At 40.7% G+C, this 27,347-nt stretch overlaps 1 long non-coding RNA gene across 2 annotated transcripts in view; it reads left to right on the top strand.

The window, feature by feature from the left end:
* LOC148360781 (uncharacterized) overlaps positions 1–27,347 on the top strand; it is a 71,257-nt gene that overhangs the window by 40,763 nt on the left and 3,147 nt on the right. The gene's annotated exons all lie outside the window — the stretch shown is intronic.

Genomic DNA, 27,347 nt, shown 5'->3' with positions numbered 1-27,347 from the left:
GCCCTCTCCCCTTGGGAGGTGTGAGAATTTTTAGTTATATTTTGACCAGAGAACTTTAAAAAGTTAGAATATAGTAAAATACAGAATATTTAGAAGAAAAAAAAAAGGAAACATTACGTAAGAGGGGCATCACGGCGGCGCAGTGGTTGGTGCGTGTGCGGCACAGTTCTGAGGTCATGAGATCGAACTTTCGCATGTGTAGATTGCATGTTCTCCCTATGTGTGGGTTTCCTCCGGGCACTCCGGTTTCCTCCCACATTCCAAAAACATGTATGTCAGGTTAATTGGCAAGTCCAAATTGTCCCTATGTGTGAACGAGCAAGTGAGTTGTCTGTCTCTGTGTGCCCTGTGACTGGCTGGCAACCAGTTCAGGGTGTCCCCTGCCCACTGCCTGATGATAGCTGGGATGGGCTCCATTACCCCCGCAACCCTACTGAGGATAAGCGGTGCAGATAATGGATGGATAGATACATTACGTAAGAGAACGTTTTTAACATTTAAAAATAGAAAATGTATTTAGATTTTTTTAAATAGAATAATATTTTGTCCAGAAAACTCAAAAAAGTCAAAATAAAGTTAATCAAAGGAAAAATAATATGCTAAGAGCATTTTAATATGCTGTATTGTACAACATGTATGTACTTGTTTTTTAGATGGAATATTTTGACCTAAAAGACTCAAAAAAGTTAGAATATAGTAAAAAAAAAAAGGAAAAATATCACATAAAATAACATTTTCTTTACATTTTAAAGAGTTTAAAATTAATTTAGCTTTTTTAAATAGCATTATATTTTGTCCAGAAGACTCAAAAAAGTTAATATATAGTATTAAAAAACTGGAAAAATACTAATTATAACTAACATCAGGAACCAGAACAGGATCAGGACCCAAACGTGTGACGTTCTCACACAAGCCTTTTATTTATAGGGAAATGGGGAGTCATGCACGTTAGGCAGCGGTCTGGCGTGGAAAGACAGGAAGCCAGAGACCGACGAGATCGATTCCAATTGCCTGATCAGATATCGTACAGATGGGGTCGATACCGGACAAGACGGGACAGACAGGATTGATAATGAAACAGGTTATTGAAATTAAACAAGACAAACTAGACGGGAACGAAAGCGGGGGAGAATAATAAACAGAACAAAAATAGACGGGAACGGAACTGGAAACCGATATTAAACAGGACAAAATAAACGGGAACAATACAGGACAGGAAATACCAACAGGAAAACAGGACCGAGTCAGAACCCACGTCTTGCGGGGCAGAGATTCGTTGACGGGCTGTCAAAGGAATAATGAGAGCACTGAGCTTAAATAGACGGAAAGCCAATCTGTCAATAAGCTGCAGCTGGCGCCACACGGGTGGGGCCAATTGGACGCCATGGAAACCGTAACAACTAAATAACATTTTAACAATATGGATGTCTATTTTAAATGGTACAATTGACCTGAGTACTCAACCAGGTTAACATATTGTAAAAAAAAAAAAAAAAAAACGCGCCACAGTTCATGTCTTGGGAACCTCCTGCGTGGGTTCAAATCCAGCTCCAGACTTCCTGTGCGGAGTTTGTATGTTCTCCCCGTGCTTGCGTGGGTTTCCTCCGGGCACTCCGGTTTCCTCCCACATTCCAAAAACATGCATTTCAGGTGAATTGGCCGGTCCAAATTGTCCCTAGGTGTGAATGGGCGAGTGAGTTGTCTGTCCCCATGTGCCCTGCGATTGGCTGGCAACCAGTTCAGGGTGTCCCCTGCCCACTGCCCGATGATTGCTGGGATGGCACCCCCGCGACCCTACTGAGGATAAGCGGTGTAGCTAATGAGATGAGATGAGATATTTTAACATTTTAGACAATAAAACATTTATCTTAATTATAATATAATTAAACACACTTCTATACCTTACTCGAGGGGCGGCAGTAGCTCAGGAGGTAGAGCGCTCGTCTTTTTAGCCACCATAATAAGAATCTCATGTAAAGTCCCAATCTCACTTTGAAAAGAAATCAAGGAAGTTCGCCGTGTTCCATAAAAGAGGTATAGAGGATATCCTTTAGGGGTGAACGCCTCACCCTTTCGCCTTTGCCCTCCTCCGGCGCCACATTTATTTAATTCTACCCTCATTATTAAAGCATTGTGAGTAATGGTGCCTTGCAGAAATATTATATGTGTGACAGGTGACATTATCCAGCGTCACAATACGAAAGAAACGCCCCGAGCTGACTGCAATGGAGCGAGAATAAGCAGAACAATTCACTGGCGGCCAATGCGTCAATCATTTCATTCAAGTGTATATAATTCCTTTTATGCACCAAATGCCAGGTCAAATTTATGATAATTACGCTTATCATGGTTAATTTAATATTTGTTGGTATTTGACCTATAATGAAACTACTTTATTTTTAAAAATATGATTTCAGTCTGCAAACACTCACTTTGAACTAATAGACCCTTTCATAGCAAGACGTCACAGTCAAAGCTATAGAGGCAAAATAATATTCCATGCGTTCAGAAGACTTAGGAAACCAAGCTTTTGTTTCTGCTTGTTGGATTTTAAAATTTGTTATGATTCTGTGCCAGATTTTGAAAAAAAAAATGTTGGTTATCGTAAATTAAAGTTTTACAAGATTCCACGAAACACTGCTTAGGTGAGAAAAAAATATATTTGGAGTTAAATGCAGTTCAGAGAAAAGATTGGACTGAGGCACTCATCAAATCGCTTGTGTTTGCAAAGCACACTTCATATCAGGTAAGATAAATTAAACGATTATGGTTGTTGCTATCGAGTCCATATTACTAATTTTATTGTCCAAGTATCTTGCTATTTTCTTGGCTTCAGCTAACAGTTAGTGTGTAGCCTAAATGCCATCAAAATATGTTTCTCTTAACAAAAAATTAAGAAAAGCATGAAACGTGCCCAACCTTTGTTTGCAATGCGTGCTTGTTCGAGTAGCCGCACACAGTGTTCACATTGCTCACGTTGGGATTTAGGCTACATGCTAACAGTTAGCAGAAGCTCAGAAAACAAGATATTCTGAGGATCTAATAACTGACATGGACTCGACAGCTTCAATCATGTATGTTTTATTTCTCTTACCTGATATAAGGTGGGCACTGCAAACTTGAGCATCGTTGATGAGTGCCTCGGTCCAATCTTTTCACTTAAATGCTTTAACCAAACCTTTATTGTTTTCCTTTGATCACGATTGTCCGCTGGGATTTTTTCTCCAATACTGGCACACAAACACACAACATGATAACTACTAACAGCAACGACAGCTTTATTTTCCTGTCATCTGACAAGCGCAAGTCTTGTTTTGTATCCAGCTTTGGCTAAATGTAACATCTAACCCATCCATTTTGATGATATAAAGCTAAACATTTAGCGTGTTCGCTTGTTGACACATCATCTCGCCCTTGCTTTTGCCTAAAGTTTAAGCCCCGCCCACCAGATACGTCAAAATATTTACAAACCAATGAAAGGGTCCATTTAAAGCCAGGAAAAGCAAAATGATTTGTTTTGTGTTCATTTTTATTAAGGCACAGCACAGAAAACATCCCAAACCACTAATTAACAAAAGGAAACAACAAAGTATTTGCACACAAAACAGCTGTACAATACAAAAATACATAAATATTGTCATGATGTCTGATTAGTATCACCTGTGCCCGCTCGTTTGGCGCCAGCCGCTGCGGGCTACCTGATTGGTTCCCCGTCCTTTTTAAGCTCAGTCCTTTCACTCACCTGTTGTCAGTCCATCAGTGAACCTCTGTTTCTACAAGGCAAGCACTTTGCCTCTGACTCCCGTCGGTCCTGATTTCTCCGTTTGTCTCCGGCTACGACCTGTTTTTTGACCCCGACCACGTTTTGCTCTTCCGTCCCGGCTTTCGACCTGTTTTTTTCGGTCCTCGACACCACGATCTCCCGCTCTGGAAGATCCACTTCCGCATTCGGAACTCGTTCCGATTCTGTGAGCGGCTTGCTTCCCGCGTCCAGCAAGCACCGGATCGCGGGCGCTGCCATTCCTCTCTATCTCAATAAACTTGTGGTAACGTTACGCATCTGGGTCCTAACTCTGCTCTGGTCGTGACAAATATAAGTCCAAAGGGAGTAGGTTGAAGCTCAAATTTTTGAAGCCTATTGTAGTAAATCGCATACATGCCTTTTAGGCACAAATGTTGTTAACAAGTATTGAGTTTTTTGATAACTAGCATGTAAATGTCAGAAACCAGAAACTGAAACAGGACCCACTTGCGTTCGTTTCTCTCAGTTTTATTGAGAAGGAGGAAAAGGCTTGCACCCACGATCCAGTGATCGTCGGTCACGGGGAGCAGATCGCTCGGAACGCAGAAATGGCACTTCCGTAGCGAGCGATGGCAGTGTCAAGAGCAGAAAAACAGGTCGGTGGACGGGAGCGCAGTAACGTGGTCAAAAACAGAAACGGGTCGAAGCCGGGAAACAGATGGGAGCCAAAAAACAGGAGGAAGTCAGAGTCGTAGGGCTTGCCTAGTGTGAGCTGAGGTTCGCAGACGGACTGACAACGGGTGACATAGTAACAGCATAGTAAAAACCTTATAGGTTGTTAATTTAGAAATACATATCCAACTGGTAGCACTTTCCACTAATTATTAACAAAGAAAAGTAGCTCCCAGAAGGTTGGGGACCTAAAAACAAAAAAGCAACAAAAATGACAATGGAGATACATTTTTCCACCATGATAGTACCAAAATACAACTCACAAGTAGATGTCTATATCAAAGAAATGGTAAAATATGTCAGTTTAGCCGAATGACCACCCAAAAACTTGCTATAAGACCCAACAGCAGTAAACTTTCACGCTGCACGGCCCCAGATGTTGTTTTGGAACCTTGTCTTATTTGGTCGCTCATTTTGTGACCATGTTTACATAAATACTGTATTTTACACGCAGACTTTTCCTTTTTTTTGCTCTTATTACGCGTCCCACAACTCTGCGGTGCGACTTTTACAACACGGCTCACTTTGAGATGCCATTGGCCACACACTTGTGTGCATTTAAGTACAGTGCGTATTTCCATACCTATTTTTATACATGTTGTCTCGTCTTTTCGCTAGCACGTGCAGCGCGCGGGCCCAAACGCACCAGCTTTGAAATGAAGCAAAATGTCAAGATTTTTAAGGGACATACCTGTATGTTTTCCAGTGGTGAACCCATAATCTCATAAATGCCATTTTCTGTTCCTCATCCAGTGACACCTCAGTGACCATGCCGTAAACGCACAATATTTCCTTGTGTCGCGATTGACCTCTCAGGTGTTACGGGCCAGGTTTAGCATGCCATTTGCACTCTCAGAAATGGAGTTATTGGGTCAAAAAGGTTCTTGCAGCCTGTTAAAACGCCAGCTGTGACTGCTTGTTTATCTGCCATACAAACACTGTTGTGATGTGAAATCAATGGTGATTAGATAGAACAGTCCAGGAGTGGACGGGTCTGCTTCCTGTGCTGGAAGGGTGTTGTGTTCTTTTGAGAGTTAACTTTCTTTTCATGATTTTGCATCTTACTTAGCTGTACATTTTCGTTTTTTAACTGAATGACATACAGTAAACCATCGCTATAACGTGGGCTCGGTAAGTCACTGATTGTGGTCTTCATTTTGATTGGCTAAACAGTCCGCCCGCTTCTTCTTTACCTATGCATCAATAACGTTACAGTTTCATTTTTGACGTTACTTGGAAGAAAACATGTGTAAGGGGTACTTTTTTTGAAAAATACTTGAGCCTGTAAAAAGGGTTATATCTTTGGTTTCAGTGTATAATAATTGTGAACAATAAAGGTTTCTACTAAGTTTATTTTGCCTTTAATAGGTTATTTTCGAAAATGAATACCTGCAAAAAACAATGTTTCACTGTACTTTTGAGATAGGATGCTGAAGTGGACTTAAAGAAGGAATTAATCACAAACCAACTGTCAAGAACCGGAACAGGATCAGGACCCAAAAGCGTGACGTTACTCACACAAGCCTTTAATTTTACGGGAAAGGGGCAGTCATGCACGTTAGGCAGCAGTCTGGCGTAAAATGATAAGAAGCCAGAAGCCGACGAGATCGATACCAATTGATATCAAACAAATAGGGTCGATACCGGACGGGACAGACAGGATAGATAATGAAACAGGATATCGAAAATAAACAGGACAAACTACATGGGAACTTAAACTGGAGAGAATAAGAAATAGGACAAAAATAGACGGGAACGAAACTGGAAACCAATATTAAACAAGACAAAAAAAACAGGAACAACACCGGACAGGGTATACCAACCGGAAACAAGACCGAGTCATGAAATAAATATATCAACTGTAGCATACAATAATTACCTTAACTCATCAACGAAGTCTATGCTGAATGGCTTAATTTCTGTTAGCTTGCTAATACTATCACTATTTCTATTGTCTGGGGATGGGGTGTGCACCAAATCAGAATCATCACTCTCTCACTATCGCCCTCTGCCACGAGGCAAGAGAATTGCAGGTTTCACTCTGCATCTTTAGACACTTGGCACAATAATGTGTTACATGCTAATCACATTAATAATACCAAAATTATTCGGTGCCTCACCTGCATCCTCTGACTGTATGTAACTGGTGTTTAGCTAACTTATTGTGTAAAAAAAATGGCACTGGATCCTAAAACCTCTATGACAATGTGACTAAAATTTTTAGTCCACAATTTAATGTTGTAAGCCCTTAAATCATATCCTTCTTCTAGTTATGAGACACTATCACGGAGACTAGAAAGAATCTCCGCTACATTTACATACATGTACAAATACACATCGGATTACTTAAAGTGCTACACTAGCCTGCCACCAGGGTTGGGTAGGGTTACTTTAACTTGATTACTTTCAATTACTTTTGGATTACTCCAATACCAAATACACTAATAAAAGACAAAATAAACTAAATATGAATAAAATGACTAAATTTTGTACAGGCTTGGGGAGTAACGGAATACATGGAACGGCAAAAATGATGTTGGCAAGCTGTTTGGATCTATTTCCATTTTGTTTCTGTCGCATTTTATGTTAGTTTTGCCGGAGATCAAAGAGATCAAAGCCAGGAGAGAAAGCTTACCACGTGTTGTGAGTCATCATTTTATTCATATTTAGTTTATTTTGTCTTTTATTAGCGTATTTGGTATTGGAGTAATCCAAAAGTAATTGAAGTAATCCAGTTAAAGTAACCCTACCCAACCTTGCCTGCCACACAACTTATCTTCATAACTGTGTTTTTCCAAAAAACGTTTGGGATGTCTCCCTCCAGCCCATTTCCCCTGATAACACGCTTTGCAGAAGGTAGTTTCTCGGTGCTGGAATCTGACTGATTGCCTGCAGGCGCCGTCCCGCTTTCCTAATGTCAACTTTCACCGGCTTCTGTCACACACAAGAAAGTGGCAAACGCCTTAGCGAATACACTTTAATTCAAGTACCAGCTGGCTTATGAGTGCCGCTTGGTCATAAGTGAAATATACGTTAGAGTACTTAAAGAGCCTTGGCTGTGAGAGGACATTTTGGCTTGATTATAGGTTGTATAACGTTTTATTTGCCCTCGGTACATGATTTGACGGTATGTATGTTTTTCACAGTCCTTTTTTATGGATTTACCCCATGTGAAATACCCCTTAAAGCCTTTGCGGTTCGTGATACCTAAAAAAGAAATCATTAGGTACACTTTAAGGAGAAAGGGTGTCTCGTTGTCAGGACCAGAATGGAGACAGGACCCACTTGAGTTGCGTTTCTCTCAAGTTTTATTGGAAGAAGGAGAAAGGGTTGCGCCCACGATCCGGTGATTGCTGGACGCGGGAAGCAGGTCGTTCTGAACGCGGAAGTGGATCTTCCAGGTCGAGCGATGGCGGTGTCGGGAACGGAAAAACAGGTCAGTGGCCGGGCCAGGAGAGCAAAAACGTGGTTGTGGTCGGAAACTAGTCGAAAGCCAGGAAAGGAGAGTAGACGTGGTCGAGGACAAAAAGGTCTAAAGCCGGGACGGGAGAGTAGACGTGGTCAGGATCAATAAGGGTCAAAGCCGGGGGACAGATAGGAGCAAAAAACAGGTGGGAGTCAGGGTCGAAAAAAGGCTTGCCTATTGTTAACTGAGGTTGGCAGACGGACTGACAAAGGAGGACGGATAGAAGTGGGTTTTAAAAGGGACAGAGAGCCAATCAGAGTCCGAGGCAGTTGGCGCCAAAGGAGTGGGCACAGTTTATGCATATCGGTAATCATGACAATCGCTTGACTTGTAGATGTCGCCGTATTGTGTAGTGCAATCAAAAACAAGTGCTAAAAAGCACAAGGAAGAATACAGACTGCGGCAACTCAAAGTGACTAAACTGCACCATTTTTTTCTAAAAAGGAAATCCTGTTTATAAGGTTTTTGTATTTTAGCTTATTATTCAGATCAGTATTTGTTTTTGTCATTAATGAATTACCTTTTTTAATCACTTGGAAGTCCTAATAACATGCATCATCCCTTGAAGTTTTTTTTAGCGACATAGCCCAAATTGTGTCAAGATTGGAACTATTTTGAAATTAAACTTTCTAGGTTTCTTTTATAAAAAAAATGACTAAGATGTTTGGTTGTTTCTATTATAATTTCTCATTTTTAGTTTGAAGAAACCGCACAATTTTATTTTTCCAAATTTTTGAAGATCTTTTTGCTTTTTGAGAAGTTTAACAGGTTTTTGGGCTCTTTTACACAAACCTAAATTTATATTGGGAGAGCATTGGGTCAGCGTCATGGCGGTTGTGTGGTCAGCACATCCATGGCACCGTTCTCAGGTTGTGGGATCAAATCCAGCTACCAGCCTTTCTGTGCAGAGTTTGCATGTTCTCCCCGTGCTTGCGTGGGTTTCCTCCGGGCACTCCGGTTTCCTCCCACATTTCAAAAACATGCATTTCAGGTTAATTGGGCGGTCCAAATTGTCCCTGGGTGTGAATGAGCGAGTGAGTTGTCTGTCTATGTGTGCCCTGCTACTGGCTGGCAACAAGTTCAGGTGTCCCCTGCTCACTGCCCGAAGACAGCAGGGATTGGCTCCAGCACCCCTGTGACCCTACCGAGATTAAGCGGCACAGATGATGGATGGACGGATGGAGCTTTGGTCTTGTTTGTGGTTGTTTTCAGCCAACACATTTTTGGGTTAAAAATAACATTACCCCATTTTTTTAGAGTTGTTCTAAATTGACCAATATTTTGGGTCTAAAATCTCTTAAATCTTTAAATCTCTGTAGTTTGTAATCGTCCTTGTACTTTTAAGCACTCATTTTCAGCTGCCCCACACCACACAGTGGCATCTAGCAATCAAATAATACACACTGTGCCTTTAAAATATTATAATTTAATAAAAAGTTGTGATTCTCACAGTGAACAGCTGTATTTCCCAATTTTTGGGATCTTGTCATAAGTGGTGTCCGCAATTTGAACTTTTTCTACTCCCTGCTGCCATCTCCTGGCTTCAAGTCATAAGCACTGCCTGTCAGCTCATTATACAAGTACTAATGAAATCTTCTTTCATCTTTTTGGGGGTTCGGGCTGGCATTTGGACTGTATTTAAAACAGGCCTTTTTGTACTTTTACCATTTTCAGGCTAACAAAAAACACATGAACAAGCATGTAATCACTGTCCACCCCTTATCACCCCCCCCTCCTTTCCTGCTTCTTAATGTGTTGCAAGTCACAGAACAGCGGCACTAATAGTCAGATAAAAGCACATAGGCGCGGTGGAAAAAATAGGATAAAGGCTCTTTGAACTCAGTTGGGCATTGTCAACACATACTTAATAGAGTAAGTATTCTACTTTCGCCTTTTTAAAGACTGCTCAAACGATGCACCCCCGCCTTTAATTATTTTTTTCCAAAGGCAATGATGACTTTAGGAGCAACATTATTATATTATAGAAACTGTAATGCACTACTGTCTGTTCTCCCGAAGTCAAAAATCAAGAGCCTTCAGCTAGTACAAAATGCTGCAGCAAGGCTTTTAACTCGGACAAGAAAGTTTGATCTCATTACCCCAATTTTAGCTAACCTGCATTGGCTCCCTCTTAGCTTAAGGTGTGATTTTAGGGTTCTGTTGGTAGTATAAAAAATCATGCATGGACTTGCTCCCTCATATATTTGAGATATAATTTCCCCCTATGTTCCGGTCCGAAGCCTTCGCTCTGAAAATGCTGGTCTACTAGTGATCCCAAGAGCCAAGAAGAGATCCCCAGGTTCGAGAGCGTTTTCCATTCGGGCCTCGGTGCTGTAGCATGCTCTTCCCCTTGAGATTCGATTTGCAACCTCAATGGAAATGTTTAAATCTAAACTTAAAACACACTTCTATTCTATAGCATATAAATAACCTTTATTTTATGTTGGTAATATTTGTGTATCTGTGTATTATTTGCCCTCATGTAAGTTTTAGATCAGGTGATGTTGTCATAATAGTCTGTGGTTTGCAATAATCTGTGGTCTGTGCAGCCCTTTCAGACTCTTTGTGACTGTACAAATAAAAATGACTTGACTTGACTTGAATAGAAGGAACAAATAGGCAGGAAAAAAGAATCCGATACACTAAAACATAATTGAGCACTTGCAGTATAAATATGGTCGCGCATACATGAAAAGATTCGAGAGTGTAAGTGTATGTGGTGGTAGCAGGGGAATTACACACATCCTCACAGGACATGAGGAGAGTAAAGGGGAGTGATTCTACTCCTAAAAGGAAGGGGGAATAAAGGAGAAAGGAGGAGGCAGGTTCATTCTGCAAAGTTTAGTTTGAACCCACAACTTTTCAGCCAGTCCTACTAAGTCAAAGAAAGTTGTCGGCGTGTGACGCCAGTTGTCAACATTGGGACAGTAGCAAGGAACAAAACATGTCGGATTCTGGAGTCAATTCACACTTGGATGGAATCATTTCAGATTTTGAAGGTCTGTACTCTTTCGTCATTGACATGCTGTTAGAATGATGTGCATTTATGTGACGGTAATGTACATTTGAATGACTCATAATTGGAAACATTGTCACATGTCTGCCATCCGTAATGGTTACTAAAAGCCTTCCAGCTGTCATAACACTAGCCTAAAGAACATCCTGAATTTGGTTGTGCTTCCCATGACTGTAGATAAGATCATACGAAGACATGTATAGCTTATTTAGTAATTGATGAGAAAAAAACCTATTTAGAGGATTTATGTAGCGCACATGTAAAGCATGTAACATTAGCGAATATTATACTTGCATTTCTTGACCGTGTTTGGTAATTTATGGAACTTGATTTGAATTATTCGCAAATCTTACAATATGAAGTTATGTTTAAAATAAAGATTTTGTTCTAATTTAGAGTAAGAAAAAAAACTTGACCTACTGTATGAAGTGGGGCAAACACAACATTTCCATTTTATTCAGTTTTAGAAAAATAGAATATTGTAATAAAGTTCCTTATTTTCTGGTATGTTAAAATGTAAAACTTTTACACATTGTGGATTAATTATAGATAAACTGAGGTATTACAAGACTCATATATATATATATATATATATATATATATATATATATATATAAATCTTATATACATAATATTAAATTATAATGAAAAGTATATAAGTGGGGCAGCACGGCGGCGCAGTGGTTAGCGCTTGTGCGGCACAGTTCATGTCATGGGAACCTCCTGTGTGGGTTCAAATCCAGCTCCAGACTTCCTGTGCGGAGTTTGTATGTTCTCCCCGTGCTTGCGTGGGTTTCCTCCGGGCACTCCGGTTTCCTCCCACATTCCAAAAACATGCATTTCAGGTGAATTGGCCGGTCCAAATTGTCCCTAGGTGTGAATGCGCGAGTGAGTTGTCTGTCCCTGTGTGCCCTGCGATTGGTTGGCAACCAGTTCAGGGTGTCCCCTGCCCACTGCCCGGAGATGGCTGGGATGGGCTCCAGCCCCCCGCGACCCTAATGAGGATAAGCGGTACGGCTGATGAGATGAGATGAGTATATAAGTGGGCTATTCAACTGATAAGCAATATTAAAATAATAAAAGGCCTACAGTAATTCAGTGGCTAAGGAATAAATCCCAAATATTTGACATTTCTGTTTTGTTTTATTGCCTGTTTGTGGCTTTTCCCTTAACGTTCTGATTGCCCGCCTGCGGGCCGTCAGACTGTAAAAAAGCAAATACGTATCTTCGCGATGTGACCAGTCACTGAAATATGTCATGCCACATATCATTGGAAAGCTTAAACTTTAGGATTTATGATATGATGACCATTTCGAAATTTACATATCACATAAACATGATCAGTCTAAAAAAAGGTACCTGAAAACTATAAAGCCAGTATAACTCACCAAAAAAGTGCTGCAGCATTCCACATCTGAAACTGTTCTTCACAAACATGGTCTTGTCACATTCACAAGAGTCCCGTGAATCCAACAATGTAAAATATTATTCCAAAAACCACGATAATGCAGAGATAAAAAAGTCCGCCTAAAGGCATTCCTGCATTGTCTGACGATCCTTGTTGCAATCCATAAAAAGTAAGAATTTCCATTAGCCTCTTCCCTTTTGATTGTCACAATTGTCAACCAATTGCAAGCTTTTTTTCACGTTTCTTTGCATTCCTTATGCCTATGAGAGCCTGTATTGAAAAAAATGTCATGGCCTACTTTGGCTTCAAAATCTTTAGCCACTAGTGACTAATTCAAATGATGATTCACACATTAGTTAGCCAATGAAATTTCCAACATAAATGTATGCGATTTTACGATGTGTATTCAAACCAGATCCGAGAATAAACGTGCATAAATGCAACTCTGGATCGATTTTTGAGCATGATTATCACCCGCAAGTTTGCACAATCAGTGATTGACTTCTTTAAAGTAAAAGTCAAAACATTTTTAACTCTTTCATAGTGTCTGAAAATTGCCAAAGTAAAATAAGCAATTTGCAGAGGTTTTAAAGCTGTAAGCTGGTCGTCTCCAAATGGCTACTTTTGAAAACGCCATGACGCACGTTTAGAGAAATGTTTAAATTACAATGATTTGTTTTTCAGATTGTGATTAAATTTGACCTGGGACAGGGTAATGCTTCATGCTTTTGTTCCAGTTGTTTTCCAGTAAAAATGCCCATGCTTCACTCTACTGCAAAAGAAAAGTTTAGGAAAAAGATTCAGTGTCTTACCTCTCAAAATAGACCTAAACCGTCCATATTATCAATGGTCCAAGAACAGCATCCAATTTACTTTGGGTACTTCTTGGATTGCGATTTTAGACGAGTTTTATTTGTTGTTAGGGCACAGCACAAAAAAACCCCATTAACTACTAATTAACAAATTGAAACAGCAAAATATTTGCACAATAAAACAACTGCATAATACAATAATATAAGACATAATTTGTGGCCAAAGAGTAGGCTGAAGCTTTTATGTCCTAACCCCAACCCATTTTTTTCCTTGTAGACGTTTTTAAAATAAAATAAGAAAAATTTAAAAATGAACCGGACGGACATTTGAAAACAAAAAAACCTTTTGAATTTTATTACTGAAAAAGATAATTTTATTATGATATTCTCATTTTTGAGACAGTACTGTAACTTCAAGATGCACAGTATTTGAAATAAATTACATTGTACATTGTTTCTAAGGAACTCGCCTTTCAACTCTTCTTGAGACGTCAGGACAGCCATCAGAGGCTGTGTGATGGCAAAGGTTTGACCCAGGAATTTCCATAACCTTTTAAATAAATCCGCATATCAGATTCTTCAAAGAAACTACTCAACTATCCTTTGGGACTGAATAGAAATTATAAATAATTTGATCTAGATCCATGGTCTAGTTTTGTAATAAATTATGTGTATCATACATGTTGGAACTTGATGCTTCCTAAGGTCAGAATTTCACCCTGAGCCAGACAATAACATGAGAAATTTAGCCCACAAGGCCACCAAGGTTTTGGTGTGCCTCAGGGGTGTGGTTCGCTTACCTTTAACAAAGCACTACTTAACACTGAAATTGTTTACAACTGTGACTAAAACAGTCACATTTGGCTTTTGATCACCACCTCAGGGATGGTCAAGCTTCTAAAAAAGTACAGTGTGCACTAGTGGATATGAGACGTTGGCTCTATCTACCATTTAATAGAAGTAGAATTAGAATTATCTTTATCGTCTTGGATATCAACTAAATGAACATTGTTTCAAACGACATTAGACACGGCACTCCAACAGAGACTTTCAAATAGAAAAACGAGAGAAAATAATTTTAAGTTTATAGTTTAGCTTAGAATAAGGAGAGTTGACAATAAATAGATTTTGGTCTTGCAAGGAGAACAGGAGGGAGCCCAAACCTCAGATAAGAAAGTCTAACATAATGATAATACCCTGTACCCTTTTACTTTTCAAAATCTCCAAGAATATAGGGTGTGGTAATCAAAGAACAGCATCATGATTGGCCGATAGTGACAATTATGAAAACAGTGCAAAAAAGTAAAAATAAACAGAAACAAAAACAAACAACAGTGAGGTTTAATAGTCAAAATAACGAACTGCAATCTTATGCAATCTATTTTGCATGTGTCCATTATTAAGAAAAGAATAAACCAAAAATTTCAGAATAAATAGCCAAAAATATAATGTAGTGTTTGGAGACTGGCCTAAATTGTAAGTGCATCATAACAAAAGTGCAATGAAAAATAATGCAACCACATGGAGCAGAAACAAAATTCCAAAATACAGACGCTGCCTGACCTACAAACGAGTTAGGTTCCGGACGATCGTTTGTAAGTTACTTCAGTGCTATACTTTGTATGTTTATGGTTTATATAAGTATGTTTAAGGCTTTTATGAGTAACCTGTATTGTTTTGTACTGAAAAATCAACATTTCGTAAAATAGTATGCTCTATAAAGATAAATAAAGTTGAGTTTGACTTACTTTTGGAAGATGCGCTTCAAGAGGTACCCCTCCGTAAAAAAAAAGTGGCCGAAAAAAGCGTTCCGACCCTTTTCTCAACCGCATCATGCTTTCTTATTCCATTTTCATTTCAAATGAAACAGCTCGCCTCCTCATTACACCTCGCACCAACCATATGGATGCATGAGAAATTAAACAATAAAAACATCAAGGTTCTAAGAGCGCTGGAGATTCAGTACACGTACCACTGTATGTTTACATACAAACTAAGAAGAGGAATCTGATTTTTGGATGCTGGGTGTCCTCTCAGTGCCACAGTAATGTCCTGTACTTGGATTAAGGTGCACACAATACAAAATCTAACTTACAGCAATGTTATTTTTCGACATCCCGAAAAAAATGATCATATCTGCCGGAATCTGTCGAATGTACGTAAGTCGGGAGGCGTCTTTAAGTTGACAATTAAGATATTAATACCCATTTTCTATACATTGGAAAGATTATTATATTATATCATTATATTTTTCTCATTACTGGGCGCTGGTTAAGGGTGGTGATTGCCCCTGGAAGAAACTGTTTATGAGTATTTGGGTTCTATATTTAAAGGGACAGTGTGTATTATTTGACCACTAGATGTTGCTGCAAGGTTTAGTGCAACCAAAATGAGTGCTATAAAGCTCAAGGAAGATAGACACAACTCTTGTCATCTTTGTTTGTGTACCCAACATAGCTTCCTTTTGTCATTGTGTTTTTTCCTCATCCTCCCTTTTCTACCTTCTTCCTGTTCCTCTCCCAGACATGCTTCCTCCAGCTGCTCTGAAGCTTCACAATGACTCATTCATGTTTTCAGAAATAAAACAACTCACGTTTATGATATCACTTTGTTTGTTTTTGACTGTGTATCTGTGGAAATCTTGGCCCCCAAAATCAGATTTTCAGCCGTTTGATTTCTTCCGTGTCGTGTTTAGAACCTACATGTGTAAGTCCAGGTGTTTCTTTTGGAACCTGCAGGCAGCAGAGGTGTGAAGTGGAATCTCCGCTGTCAACTGATGTAAATCATTTCGTCTATGAGCAAGCCCATTAAAAAGAGCAGAGCCCGGCTTTACCTGTCAAAGGTTGCTGCCTGTAGTCAAGCGCTATATAACAGCTGGCTGGTTTACCTTGTTACTGCGTGCAAAAATTCCACCATTTTGCCTATTAGTGATTCTAATGCTCAGGTTAAACATCTGCCACTACAAAGTAACCACAAACATCACAGATACTTGACTTGAGATCTGCACGCCAATCTTTGTGTGTTTGTCCGGAATGTCTTTCCGGGAGTCGGGAGAATGTGACGCATGTTTTATGTAGTTCTGTCTGCATTACTTCTCCGCAACATCAACAACGAATAGCTAGCATGGGAGGGTGCGTTTGATGGTATGGCGTCAAGGATTTGCCTGACAAAGCAAAATATTCAATGGACTGTCCTTGGATAGCCAAAACCTAGTTTGTTTTAGGTGGTTTTCATTCATCTGCCCATTCTTTTGTGTGTAAACTGTTAGGGAATGTGTGCATTCTTGATGTCAAGAATTTACGAGGGTTCATGAAAACAAGGTTGGTGCTCAACAAAACCTAAATAAAACATCAGCTTTTCTTCCTCATTTTTAAATCCGGGTTATGAGAAATATGTCAAAATAAGAAGAGTAGCAGTTCCGCTTTTATTACAGAATACTCCGGGCACAAATGAGGTACAGAACAATGGCTGTAAAAAACCAATTCTGCAAAAACTGGTGATTTACCATAATTCTTATGCAAAAAAGGCAGTACATTAATTGATTATAAATTGATTACAAAGCTAAACATTAAAGGGGTCCCACTTTTAAATAAAACATTGTTCTCCTGGGGATACTCTAATCATCCTTTGGGAAAACTTGATGCTTAACCTTTGCCTGAAGAAATCATACATATTTCGGGACATGAGCTGGACCTTACTTGATACAATGTTGCTCCCTGGCATTTTTGAGCTAAAATTCAGGTTTTCTGTCTCTCATCCTGTATCCCACTCAGAGAAGTAAGGTTTTGGACGTAACGATGACTTTTAGGACCACTTCTGACTACAAAATAATACACAAATAGAGTTACATATTTACAACTAAATCAATGAAGTTGTAAAGCAGGGGTGTCAAACAGGTGGCCCGCGGGCCGGACCAGGCCTGCTAAGGGATTGAATCCGGCCCACGAGACAACGCTCAGAGAAGCGCAAGAGAAAAGCGAGCTGCAGGTTGAAATTTATCCACTTGATGTTGCCAAAGCTAGGTGCCTCTCACAAATGCCGTACTTGTATTTCTCTCTCTCTCTCTCTCTCTCTCTCTCTCTCTCTCTCTCTCTCTCTCTCTCTCTCCCTCTCTTTCACTCCCTTCCTCCTTTTTCTCTCACTCTCTATCCCTCTCTTTCACTCTCTGTCTTTTTCTCTTTCACTCTCTGTCTTTTTCTCTTTGTGTCTCTTTGTCTCTTTCTCTCTGTGTCTTTTCACCTTCTTTTGCTCTCTCTCATGTTTTCCTTTTCTCTCTATTTTCTCTCTTTCTCTCTTGCTTTCGCCTTCTCTCTTTCCCTTCCATTTTCTCTCCTCTCTTTCTCTCTTTCTATTTCTCTTAGGATTTTTTTTCCCTCTCTCTCACTATTTCTCTTTTTATGTCTTTTGTTTCTCATGCTCTCTCTCTTTCTCCCTTTCTATCTTTCTTTGTCCCACCCTCTCTACTTTTCTCTCCCTCTCTTTCTCTTATTTCTTTCTCTCTTTTTTTTTTCTAACCTACTAGTGCGGCAACCGAGGGAATGTTTGTTCTATCATGTGGCCCCCGAGTTAAAATGAGTTTGACACCCCTGTTGTAAAGATAGGAATTATAGAACTGTGACCAAATATGTGCAGTGAATTTCAATATTAAAACACCGTTCATATCTCAAATGATTCCAGATTAGTAATGACATTCTTATTTATTCCACAGTTCTTATCAGTGCTTGGTAATTTAAATCTATCTCTGTTGCCTTTAAATGATAAACAGGATATAAGTTGAGTGGGTCACCAGTATATAACAGGACACATACACACTATTTCACAATCCCCAGCATATCAGACCAATTTACTCTCACACCCGACTAAATTTACAGCATGTGGTTCTGAACAATTCATTTACTTGCACAGTGCCGGTACCTGTCATGATTACTGATGCGGGGCACCTTAGTCTGCCCCGTTTGCGCCAACAGCCACGGACCCTGATTGGCTGTTCTACTCTTTTCAAACCCCCGCCTTCCTAAAAACACTCATCAGATCGTCTGCGAACCTATGCTACACGCTAGGCAAGCTTTTGTGACTCTCCGGCTCTATCCTGCCCTGTTTTCCGTCTGATTCCCTAAACCTCTTTTCTGGACCCATTTATGTTTTTGCTCCTCTGCCCCGGCCATCGACCTTTTTCTCGCTTTCATCACTGCTTTCGCTTGACCCGGAAGTGCCACTTCCGCGTTCCCAGCTATCTGCTACCCGTGACCGACGATCATCGGATCGTGGATGCAAGTCCTTTCCTCCTTCTAAATAAAGCTGAGTAAAATGAACGCATTTGGGTCCCGTCTCCGTTCCTGGTCCGTGACAGTACAGTGTTTTCCGGACCATAAGACGCCCTGGATAGAAGTCTCACTTTCGAACTTTTGGCAAATTATTAGGTTTTTGATTCACCTTATACAACGGAAAATAATGTAAATATCTTCAAATGAGCTTCGTGAAATTGAAAAAAAAATTGGGAAAATTAAAAAGGTGCTTAGCATTTCTGTAAGAACGGATTTTCACGAGTTTCTTGGAATTTGCCGAGACAGTGTAAAATTATTTCATAACTGATAATTCTATATGAAGTATAGAAATTCTACCGTATATTCTGGACTATAGTGTGCACTGGATTACAAGGCGCTCTTTCGAATTTATTGCTAATATTCCTTTTTTCGTTGCGCTATACAGTCCGGAAACGTATGTACATGTTTTAGTGGCACAACAACAATCTATTGAATCTATCATGAATCATTACACAATTTAAAATTACTGCAAGTAAATACCATAAAAAAAATGCAATAAAATCCTCTACAGTGAAGTAGGCATAGAGGTAAGAGCCTAAAAATATCCAGCCCGACCGGACCCGGACCTAGGGTATTACAGCCTGACCCAGCTCAAGTCCGACCAATTAACTTGATTAAAGGGAGCAAGCCCATAGCAAACCCACATTTACAGATTTTATTTGTGAGGACTCAGGAGGAGGAGGGGTGATTTTGACCGACTTTCTGACTCGGTCTTAAAATCTTACGTCTAAGTTGGTAGCATCTGTGATAACAGAGCAAAAGTATATTCATGCTTATTGACATTTAGAGGAAACCATTACAAATAGTTTTTGAAGGTGTGCACTGCTTAGATGTCATTTATTACTTTAACACATCAATGAGACCACTGCTTGCTGGTGTCCATTGCTCGGAATGTGCTAAAGAACAAAATGACTATTTTAACACCTGGAGTCTATATAGCAAATAATCATGAAGTACAATAAAGGTACTATGTTTGTCTTGAAATCTACAAAGACATGATAGAGGCACGTTGGCTGTTTCGTAAGTTACAAAAAAACAAGCTTTCATCTTACATAAATGTGTGGAATCATGACACTTTGTGTTTTTGTCCGCCGTGGTTGTTGAATTCTCCGCTTCCTCCAGCCTAGCTGAAACAAAACGTGGCTTTACTTTCTTTTCTGTGTAATTTTCACTCCTGGGACTGTACATTTGTGATCAGTTGTCCTACTCTGCGTTGTTAATGAGCTTCCTTCATAGATTTGACCACTCCAGCTCATAGTCTGGGAATGCCGTTTGAAGGGGAACGATACCCCGACATCTGATCCGTCATTCCCACACTTGAGTATTCAACTTGTAATATTCATGCTCGCATGATTGGAAACCTATTTTTGTGTATATCTAGCTGACCGCATTGAAAAACCCCTCGAGGATAACGTAACATCAGAATCGACTGATCGCCTTGGAGATGCACCGCGTATATTTTTCCATTCCGCTACTTTTCCCCGAAAATGAAAGCGTTCGCGGCTTGCAGTCCGTATCGTCTCTTAAATCATGTGCACTTCACTGCACGTTCTGTAAATACAAACTCAAGCGCTCAAGTCGTGTGCTTTATTCTCAGGCCCGAGGCCGTATAATCACAAAGTAGCCGTAACCGAGAACTCAAATAGTCATCGAAACAAGCCAATCAGTTCATCTCCTTTTCCATGACGAACAACGTGAAAAAAATACATGCGTATATACTGTACATATATTTATATATTTTGTGATCTCCCCTTCTATCGTCTGTACAACTTCTATACATTTAGTAAACAAACACAAAGTCTTTAGAATGAAGTGTGTATAACGTTCATGACTCTAGTTTATTCTGCAGACTGATGTTGGCAGACTCCCACATACTTTGGTGGGACTCAAAAGTAGCCACAACCTTGAATGGGTTTTATTTTCAAAAGAGAGAAAATAAAAGGAAGGCCGAGGTTGAAGAGGACATGGGTTAGTGCATTAGCGCAGTTCTCTAAGATAAATGTCCACTTGAAACTTACGATATTAATGGTGTTAAAGAGAGTGGAGACAAGTTTATTAGGCCGATTGCAGAACAAAGTAAGTCCATCTAATGGTAGAAAATATTAAAACGTGTGTGAATGTGAACTCTACTTTGAGAGTATATTGATATATTTTTTTGTTGTAATTTGATCAAATATCTAAGTCGCTCCGGACGATAAGTCGTACCAGGGAAAAAATGGCTAATTAAGAAAAATTTTTAGGTCGCACCTGGAATATAAGTTTCATTTTGGAGGGAAATTTATTTGATAAAATCCCACACCAAAAACATACATCTGTCAGGACCAGAACGGAGACAGGACCCACTTGCGTTCCGTTTCTCTCAGTTTTATTGGGAAGAAAGGAAAGGATTGCACCCACAATCCGGTGATCGCTGGTCGCGGGAAGCACGTCGCTCTGAACGTGGAAGTGGAACTTCCGTGGCGAGCCATGGCGGTGTCGGGAACGGAAAAAAACGGGTCGGTAGCCGGGACAGGAGAGCAAAAAATGTGGTCTGATACAATTCGAAAGCCAGGAGAGGAGAGTAGACGTGGTCAGGATCAAAAAATGTGTCGAAGCAGACGGGAGCAAAAACAGGTGGGAGTCAGGATTGAAAAAGCTTGCCTAGAGTACACTAAGGTTCGCAGACGGACTGAAGACAGGTGACAGAAAGGAGTGGGTTTAAATAGGCACAGGGAGCCAATCAGAGTCCGAGGCAGTTGGCGCCAAAGGAGCGGGCACAGGAGCTTTAAGTCAGTAATCATGACAATGTAATCTTCAAAAGATGAAATAAAGAACAAGAGTCTGAATACCTGTACGGTATTCAATTGACATGCCTGGTAATGTCAGAACCAATGTAACATACAATATTTTGTCATTCAGATAATTCCAGCATAAAGATCATGCTTACCATACTATCACTTTCACTTCAAATCACTAAATCCAATTAAATCATTCTCTTCTTGTCAGGACCAGAACAGAAACAGTACCCAATTGCGGTACGTTTCTCACCAGTTTTATTAAAGGAAAGAGGAAGGGCTGCGCCCACGATCTGGTGTTCGCTAGGCGCGGGTAGCAAAGCGCTCTCTTACTCAGATTGTGATCCGAACACGGAAGTGGATTTTACGTAGCGAGCGATGTTGTCAAGGACGGAAAAACAGGTCAATAGCCGGGACAGGAGAGCAAAAACGTGGTCGGGGTCACAAACAGGTCGTAAACCGGGACAGGAGAGCAGACGTGGTCAGGATCAAAAGCGGGTCGTAAGTGGGGACGGGAGAGCAGACGTGGTCAAGATCAAAACGGGTTGTAGCCGGAGACAGACGGGAGCAAAAACGGGACAGGTGGGAGTCAGGGTCGAAAAAGGCTTGTCTATTATAATTATGAGGTTCGCAGACGGACTGACAAAACGAGACAGACAGGAGTGGGTTTAAATAGGGACAGGGAGCCAATCAGAGTGCGAGGCAGTTGGTGCCAAAGGAGTGGGCACAGGAGCTTTAAGTCAGTAATCATGACAATGTAATCTTCAAAAGATGAAATAAAGAACAAGAGTCTGAATACCTGTACGGTATTCAATTGACATGCCTGGTAATGTCAGAACTAATGTAACATACAATATTTTGTCATTCAGATAATTCCAGCATAAAGATCATGCTTACCATACTATCACTTTCACTTCAAATCACTAAATCCAATTAAATCATTCTCTTCTTGTCAGGACCAGAACAGAAACAGTACCCAATTGCGGTACGTTTCTCACCAGTTTTATTAAAGGAAAGAGGAAGGGCTGCGCCCACGATCTGGTGTTCGCTAGGCGCGGGTAGCAAAGCGCTCTCTTACTCAGATTGTGATCCGAACACGGAAGTGGATTTTACGTAGCGAGCGATGTTGTCAAGGACGGAAAAACAGGTCAATAGCCGGGACAGGAGAGCAAAAACGTGGTCGGGGTCACAAACAGGTCGTAAACCGGGACAGGAGAGCAGACGTGGTCAGGATCAAAAGCGGGTCGTAAGTGGGGACGGGAGAGCAGACGTGGTCAAGATCAAAACGGGTTGTAGCCGGAGACAGACGGGAGCAAAAACGGGACAGGTGGGAGTCAGGGTCGAAAAAGGCTTGCCTATTATAATTATGAGGTTCGCAGACGGACTGACAAAACGAGACAGACAGGAGTGGGTTTAAATAGGGACAGGGAGCCAATCAGAGTGCGAGGCAGTTGGTGCCAAAGGAGTGGGCACAGGTTAATCACATCGGTAATCATGACACCTCGGTCTCACTTTTACCGATAAACAACTCCCCCACTCAGGAGGTAGACAAAAACATGGTTCCGCCTTCTGCTTCAAAAAATGCCTTTACACACTAGTTTAAGGTTGAAATCATCACCACAGGCCTAGAGCACCCTTTGCGGTTAAGCTTGATATACCGAATTGATATACAATACTGGTAATTAATGATATAATAATATGTTAATAATTTCCCATACAAGTCTCACTGGAGTATAAGACTAGGTTCACACTGCAGAGCTTAATAGTCAATTCCAATTTTTGGCTGAAGTCCTATGTTTTTGTGAGATAGTTCACATCCATCCATCTATTATCCGCACCGCTTATCGTCAGTAGGGTCGCGGGGGTGTGGGAGCTCATTCCAGCTATCTTCGGGCAGTGGACAGGGGACACCCTGAACTGGTTGCCAGACAGTCGCAGGGCACACAGAGACAGACAACTCGCTCGCTCATTCACACCTAGGGACAATTTGGACCGGCCAATTTACCTGAATGTGCTAGGAAACCGGCGTGCCCGGAGGAAATCCAAGCAATCACGGGGAGAAAATGCAAACTCCACATAGGAAGGTTCGATCTCATGACTTCAGAACTGAGCCGCACACGTGCTCACCGCTGCACCACTGTGCTGCCCGAGATCACATTACCAACTAAATGTGCGACTTTGTCTCCTTTGTGAATGCCACAACTGGTCCTCATGCACATAGAGGACACATGACGTCACGCGCAATTCCCCCCTTGTTTACGGAAGTACTCATGGACGTTAACAGTAAAGCGTTGCGCCTCCCCAAAATTTAATTAAATCCAAACCTCGATATCGCCTCATTTAATGCTGTCCGTGTGATGTGATTTAAATGTGAATTTTGTTAACTACCACTAGAGGATGCAGACGCTTTATCAATGAGCGCTACTGTTTTTCACACCAGTGACGTTTAGCAACATGTTGGGAATCCAGTTGTTCGAGACGGCACGTTGGTTGTTTCGTAAGCTACAAAATAAAAATAGAACAAGCTTTCAGCCTACATAAATGTGTGAAATCATGACACTTCGTGGTTTCGTCCGCCGTGGTTGTTGAATTCTCCGCTTCCTCCCGCATTAATTGAAAAAATTAATAATAATAATAATCTGAAGAGCTGTTTGGGATTCGAGAGCCGGCTCTTTTTCTCACTAGTCAGTTAACTTCTTAGCATTTTGATATTAAATTGTTACAATAAATGTCTTCTTATTAAAGTGTGTTTTTATAAATATTATACACCGTTTATAAATTGTGTTTTTATATATTTGCTTTAGTGGATTTTTTTTCACTGTTGTAACACAGACCCAATCCCAAAATGTTGTTTGAAAGTAAATGCATTAATTCAAATTATAGGTACCGTATTTTCCGCACTATATGGCGCACCATGTTATAAGGCGCACCTTCAATGAATGATATATTTTAAAACTTATGCCATACATAAGACGCACCCCATTATAAGGCGCTATAAGTGCATGCTGGTTTAAGATCAGGTAATTGTGCAATTTTGTAATTGTAATCCTGTGCAGTCCTTCGAGACATTTTTGGGATTAAGGGCTATTTACGGTAAATAAATGTGACGACTTGACTACAGTAGAGAATGTAGTTACTTTATGCAACCTCTAGATGTTGCCACGCTCAAGGGAATGTCAACAAAATATTCAAAAAGGTCAAACTTTATTAACAAACAAGCTTTCCACAACTCCATTCACTCCCAAAATAAATAAACAGCCGTTTTATTATTTTCTCTGAGGTAAAGCATTTTCGTGACACATCTTTGACATCTTTGAACAACATCGACATATCATTTTATTTTTTGTCCATTTAGTCAACACGCAAAGAAAAAAACGTCTGATACTGTTATTTTAAATGAAACGTTAGTGCAATCGCAATAAAGTGACACTCGTAATGTGCAAAAACAACGAGTGCAAAGCAATAACATAATAACTGTAAAATGTAAAACGTAAACACACAAAAGAAAAACAAAGATCACTCTATAAGCTCCTCATCGACGAATCCCTCGAATTCTTCTTCTGCTGTGTTCGAATTGACCATATCTCAGTGAATGGGCCATCCAACACGTCCGGTGTTTTTGTGCCAGCGCTGTTGCCTTCATACGTATAGTTATCGTACTGACACTTCTGCTTGCCGCTCTTTGTTGAACAACCCACTGTTCTAGTGTCTCCTCTAACTCTGGCCATCTTGCTTTATTGTCACAGAAACTTTGTTGAGTTTTCCTTACTTGGCGGAGCTTATCTTCATCCTTTCTCCACTTCCGTACCATCGATTCATTTAAGTTTAACTCTCTCGCTGCCGCTCTATTGCCGTGTTGTGCTGCGTGACTGATCGCTTTGAGTTTAAACTCGGCGTTGTACGCGTGTCTCTTAACAGGAGCCATTTTTTATACAAATGCACGTATGAAAGAGAATCTCGCTCTCTCTCTCTCTCTCTCGCTCTCTCTCTCTCTGTCAAACGTGACATTCTGAATAATTCTGCGTTTGTTTAAGGTAAATTGTGCTTTACATCTTCACCAGTCAAAACCCTGGATTCAGACAAATACTGTATTTGTTGAATATGAATTAAGCAGTTTAATGGGGTAGCCATTTTGCCACTTAGTAAACAAATACAACACGAGCCCCGGCAACTACCAATCGTTTAATATTTCCCAGTATGCACAGCGCGAAAAATGGAGTCGGCGGCTGTTTCTCGTAGTTGCGAGACCTTGCGAATTTCATATTGAGCCATATATAAGGCGCACTGTGTTATAAGGCGCATGGTCAGCTTTTGAAAAAAAATAAGACTTTTAGGTGCGCCTTATAGTGCGGAAAATACGGTACTTAATCTCAACGGGCAGCCCCTACTCAATGTGTCTTAATTTTCCTTATGCTGAGGTTTTTTAGTTTGCCCTTGCCCTCATGCAGGTTTTAGATCAGGGGATGGTGTAATGGTAGTCTGTACAGCCTTTTGAGACCTCTTGTGAATAAGGGTTATACTAATAAACATGACTTTACTGAAAGCGCCCTCTTCTGGGGGGCTTTGTTAGGGTTGCTGTCTGCTCACACGGGGCCTAAAGAATTCAGCCCGACCTGACCCGAGTCGCGGCTATATTAACCCGAAACCGTCAAACCAGACGAATTAACTTGATTTGATAACCAAGCCCGAAATAAACCCGAAGCTTTAATTTGCCGCCAAAGTAAACACAAAGCTTTACTTCGGCCCTGCGTACTTCAGATTCAGATTCAGATTTACTTTATTGTCATTCGTGTACACAGAACGAAATGTCGATACATCTGACCCGCACAGTTTCCTTGAGCGTCAGCCGGGATAGATAAGATTAACCATGTCTTTGTCTGAATTTTAGCGCAGCAGTTCGTCATCTCGCGGTTCGATGCCACTTCCAGTTGTTAAATGGTCCAGTTTATTGTCCAGAGAGCGAACGTTGGAGAGGAAAATGGATGGGAGAGGCGTTTTGAAGGGTTTAGCCTTTAGCCTAGCGGTTAGCCCGGCCCGACAACCTCGCTTCCTCGTCCGGTCCGCTCTTGCCACTCTGCTTCGCTGCTTTGTAGGCCGCTGGGTCTTGTTGACATAGCAGTCCGTGGCTAATAAACACTCCCGAGTGGTCGTAGCACCGAGCGCTTGATGTCTGGATGATCGCATATCCAGCAAAAAAAACTGCGATCGTATATGAATCTGCAGTTTGAGCCGACTTTGTGCGCCGTCAAAACTGAGTCGAAGACTGGGTCTTATGGCCGTAGTCGGCGAGCTGTGCGTTGGCTTAACTTCGCAGCTTGGGGTTTACTTGGGGCTGAGTCCCTCAGATCAAGTGTGCACAGCAAGTGCAGCGCCAAAATAAACTGTTGGGCGCTGAAGTCTGCATTTCAACAACATGCAGATGACACACTGCAAATAGTGAAGTATTAGCTCAAAATGTAGAGAGAAAGTTTGTATGCTATTGGTAAGAAGCGGAAATGACGTCTGACGTGAGGGAGGCGGAAGGAGGAAGCGGCGTGTCCCCTACCCCAACTACGAGGATGAAAATTTGTTTGGATTTCGTGATTTGGAGTTAAACTGATGGTTTGGTAAGGATTTACTTTATCTAACTATTTCATTGAGTGAAAGTAATTGTATGTTGTGCGGATCCTCCACAAAGGGGAAAAAAATAAAAGATTTGCATTTCAAACCGAATTTGGGCGCGGTTCCGGCATAGCGTGCTCCTTGCAAACTTTGCTTCGCCTTTATTTTGTTGTGGCGTTAAAACTTACCTCTACTAACAAAATTATAATAAGTGTAAAGATAAGTAATGTTTTATTTACGTGTCTTGTTTTGATCTGTGGATGGAATCTGTCGGTCAGTAAATCTGACAGATTCTTTTGTGTTATATTATAAGTTTAGGTCAGAATAACTGCGGGATTGGTCTCAAATTTCATTGGATATGGTCTTGAAAAGGTCTTAAAAAGTCTTGAATTTAAACGGAAAAATCCAGGGGGAACCACGGTTGATTTTTGACGACAACGTGGACTATACCCGTTGCAGTCCTAGTCACTTT

Source organism: Urocampus carinirostris, chromosome 8 (genome assembly GCF_059441175.1).
Source record: "Urocampus carinirostris isolate Australia breed hairy pipefish chromosome 8, RoL_Ucar_1.0, whole genome shotgun sequence".
In the NCBI taxonomy this organism is placed as follows: Eukaryota; Metazoa; Chordata; class Actinopteri; order Syngnathiformes; family Syngnathidae; genus Urocampus; species Urocampus carinirostris.
This window is presented reverse-complemented; position numbering and strand designations above follow the sequence as displayed.